Below are 4,119 nucleotides of genomic sequence, written 5' to 3' on the forward strand. Positions count from 1 at the left end.
GTTTCGGTTTGTGCGAGAGAGAAAGAGATAGAGAGAGAGAGAGGTGTCGGTTTGTTTGTTGGAGATGCATTTTTACTGCAAAGCAAATCGATAAAAAGGGCACATTCCCGGTCGCGTGTGTGCGCCCGCGGAAAACGGGAACGGTGCAGGCATTGTCGTTTGTTTACTCGCAGATAAAAATATCCCTTTATCACGGAGCTCGCGATTTGGGAAGGTCTTCCGCGGAACGGCAGTACGTGCGTGTGTGTCTGCTGCACGCGTTTCCAATTTTGTACAGCCAATATTTATGCTGCGGCACGGATATGCTACACTTGAGGTGCGTTTTCTGATTGAGCATTAAAGAGGTCCATGTGGATATGGATATGTTTTCATTTGAGATGATAAATAACGCTTTTCAGACAAAAATGGCTCAAGAAAAATGAAATGAGTCTCAAATAAACGAATTATTTCGTCAACAAAAAAACGCGCACAATTGATTTATCATTTTGATTGCATTTCATGCACGTTGACCGGTGTGCATGCGTTGCTGGATCAATACTGAAACTTTGCAAATAAAAAAAGACAACAGATCGTGATGCTAGCAAAAGTTTTCACGCGAGCATCATTCCCCAATTATTTCTATCATCGTTATTTCCTCCATCCCGACGGCTGTTGATTTGTTGTGCATTCGCTGTAACTACGGTTCGCACCGTTCAGCACCACCACCAGCGTACCGTGGCGCACACCTGGTGTATGGCGTGCATCGATGCTCACGCACACTCGCACACGTGGAAATACGAGCAGCATAAAAGGACGACTCGCTCGAGCGGTGTGCGGTGAAAGAACGCGCAATTCCCTCCTGCCAAGGGATGTTTCCTTTATGAAGGCTCGTGAAGCAGCATAAATGCGCGCGCTAGTGAGACACACATTCGCTCACTATGCTCACTATGGTTGCACGTGAGAGAGAGAAAATTCTCCTCTCCACGTCACTCGCGAGCACTTATTTCAGTTCAACTACGAGAGAGCAACAACTGAGTTACCGTTGCTCTCGCGGTACGTTCGAAACCATGCGAAAGAGAGTGAAAATGAGCTACTGAGTCTCATCTCACTACAGCTCACGGTAGTGAGATAAGCTGGCTGCTCGCACACCTGGAGTACGAGTTGTGTCGTTATTCCGTTCTAGCTGACGGAGGCTGATTCGCGCGTTCTCCTCCATTGTCTCGCACCACCCACTCGACTGCGCCGCCGTCGCCGTCGCTGCCACCCGTCTTCGGGTGCGTAGGGCCACGCGGTTTTCGGAAAATTCGCCCGCTCGGTTCGCCCGCGCGGTGTTGACGTTTTAGTCGCCGCATAACAACGAACGCATCGGGACGCATCGGACCGACTCCTGATGGTCGCCCTTCGAAACACGTAACTTGTAAGCACGCGTCCTTTGCGACGCTAGTGGTGGATCCTGTATTAAGTAGTGTTGACGAGCTGCTGTGAAACGTATTTCATATTTTTCTTTACGAGTTTTCCATTGGGTGCCGTTAGGTGTCCTTTTTCTTGGTTTTGCTTTTGCGCTTCGGCGTTTGCTAGATGCTTTCTCTCTAGCCACGTTGGCTCGCCTCATGAATCAATTGTTTTATTGCTCATTTGTGAGAAAAATAGTAAAACAATAAATTGGTCCCTCGTTAAAGGGGTACAACATTTGATGATAAGTTTTATGTGTCCGCTGCATCCTTGGAAGCAATAAAAACAGAACCTAAGGTGTGGAACCGCTCAGGCCGGGCCGCTTATCGAGTGCAGCAGAATTCGATAGGCCCCGGCTCTCGATGTCTCCGGTGTTTCCGTGAACCCGCGTTTCACAACACGAAACCTGATCTTATCGTAGCCGATGGGATTTTTATGTTACTGCTACATATTTATTTGTTTCCTTTACGTACTCCTTCGCAACATTCGTGAGCAGCCATGCCGTCAAACGGCTGCTCCTGCGCTGCTCTCTAATAGTGTGTATGTGGTTCCTTTTTTCTTACGGGCTTTCTTTTCTTCCATCCAGGAAAAAGTTCAATCGTTCAACCAAAGAGGCTAAGTTTGGCTTGCTCCACGGCAGCTCGATCACCGAAAATTGACGACTCCTTAGCATCCTCAGCAGTGCGATAGAGTGTGAACGGCTACAGAAAGTGAGTGTGTCCTAAAGTGTCGGAATGTGTGATTTTTTGTAAAAGAGCTGCGTGCTAAAGTGAAGTGACCGTCGTTTACGAAAATATCTCAGATCGATTGAAGTGCAATGGTGTTGTCTGTGTGCATACATCAATTACGAGTGCATTTTCAGTGGTGAAAAATTTGACCGAAATCAATACAAAAGCAACCGAGAACCGAAAGGCGCTGAGCCGATATCGAATCGTTTAGCGAAAGATGCTGGTTAACTTGTTCATTTGCTCTGCTTAAGAAACCCACCAGCATCGAGCACGTTTTGTGTAAGTACCATTGCTTAATTAAAAATAAATCGCAAACTAGATAGATGGTGAAGCTAGGGCGATCCAAGGCCGCAGCCAATCGAATCGAATTCCTCCATGACCCCCTCGGGGGTTTAGCGAGCAAAAGAAGCCTTTCCTTTCGTTCCTTTACTGGGCCAAACCAACCCCATGAAGTGTCGTGTGAGCACAGTAGATTGAGGAAAATATTTATATGATTTTAATGAGAATCAAGATAAGGCTGCAGGGCAGAGGGGAGTTGAGAGAGCGACCACAATAAAATAATAGGCACCCAGGAAAGACAGGGAATAACATGCCGATAAGAAAAGAAACAGTTTAACTAGCTTGCTGCCTTTCGCAACCAGCGAGAGCCGCTCGAGGGGTGAATAGCGAACAGAAGCAAAAGGATCGAAATAAAAATAGCAAAAATAAATAGTCACGGGAACAATGCGCCAATTAGAAAACACGGCCTGCGATCGCCGAAGGAGAAATAATAAATTTTATCTTATCACAAACGGTTCGTGAGATGTGAACGTATCCGCACGTGCAGCGAACGAAATCGCTTACTGAAAACAGGCAGCGCGATTGCTATTGGGTTCATGGTTTTTTGTGTACGAATTTAAAAACGACACAAAACTACCGCCAAAGTTTTGCGAACGTTGCATACCCAAGTGGGGTCTTTTTACACGGTTGATAAGAAATTCCGACCCGTTCGGTAAAAGAGGTTCGTCGTCTGGTCGCAATCTTTCAACGGATGCGAGAGGCCGTTCCACAAAAAACGGTGTCTCCACGCGCTGCATCTCGCTTAGTTTGCCACAAGAGAATCCTCTCTTTGTCTTCCTGCACGCGATAAGAAATGGAGCGGAAGTGAGCTTTAGTTTTGTGACTGCACGAACTGCAACGCGGGAACTGCAGAAACGTAGCAAAAAAAAAACTGCATTCGAGAAGCAGCTGTTGTGGCGTCGCATTCGCTGCATTTATCTGCTGTTTGCGTTCTTTCTTTCGGTTTTTTTTCGCTGCTATTGCTGCAGCGATAAGCCATCGACGTCGACGGGCGTGGTGTCAATGTTGACTGTCTATCTGGCCGGGTGACGAGTCGGGGCTGTGTGCATATTTGCCGTCCGATAGTTTTCGATCGCCTCACTTAAGTGCCTTAGCATGGTGATCATCTTTTCGAGGTCTTTCACGTGCGTCTTATTCAGCAGAGTTGTTATCCGTTACTAGGTGCGATAGTTCACTAACTTCAGATGACAAAAGGTTCTACAATGCACTGTTTTTTTTCTTTACTTTCAGACTTGTCATCTCGTCGCAAAAGCCTCATAGTGCTCGTTTTGTCTGTGTGTGGTGAATTTGTGCTGAAAAAAAGAGTGAAAAATCCGCGCGTAAAAACGACCCCTTCGTCGAGTGCCCGTGTAACTGTGTAAAGTGTGTGTGTGTTTGTTTCTCCCGTCGAAATCACCCTCAGTGCGTGTGAACCCGTAGCGTGACAGATCGTCCTGCGTGCGTGCCGTATTCCGCGTCTGTACGCGCGCGTGTGTGTTTGATCGAGCACAACCAGCTCGCCGTTTGGTTTCCCGTTTTTCCATTTTCACCCACCCGTGCGTGTGCGTTGTCGCGGTCGTTCACCACGCCGTTACGACAAGCGCGAAAGCCAAAATCCGTCAAACTGGCCGCCTCAATAGCA

Source organism: Anopheles nili, chromosome 3 (genome assembly GCF_943737925.1).
Source record: "Anopheles nili chromosome 3, idAnoNiliSN_F5_01, whole genome shotgun sequence".
Taxonomy (NCBI): Eukaryota; Metazoa; Arthropoda; class Insecta; order Diptera; family Culicidae; genus Anopheles; species Anopheles nili.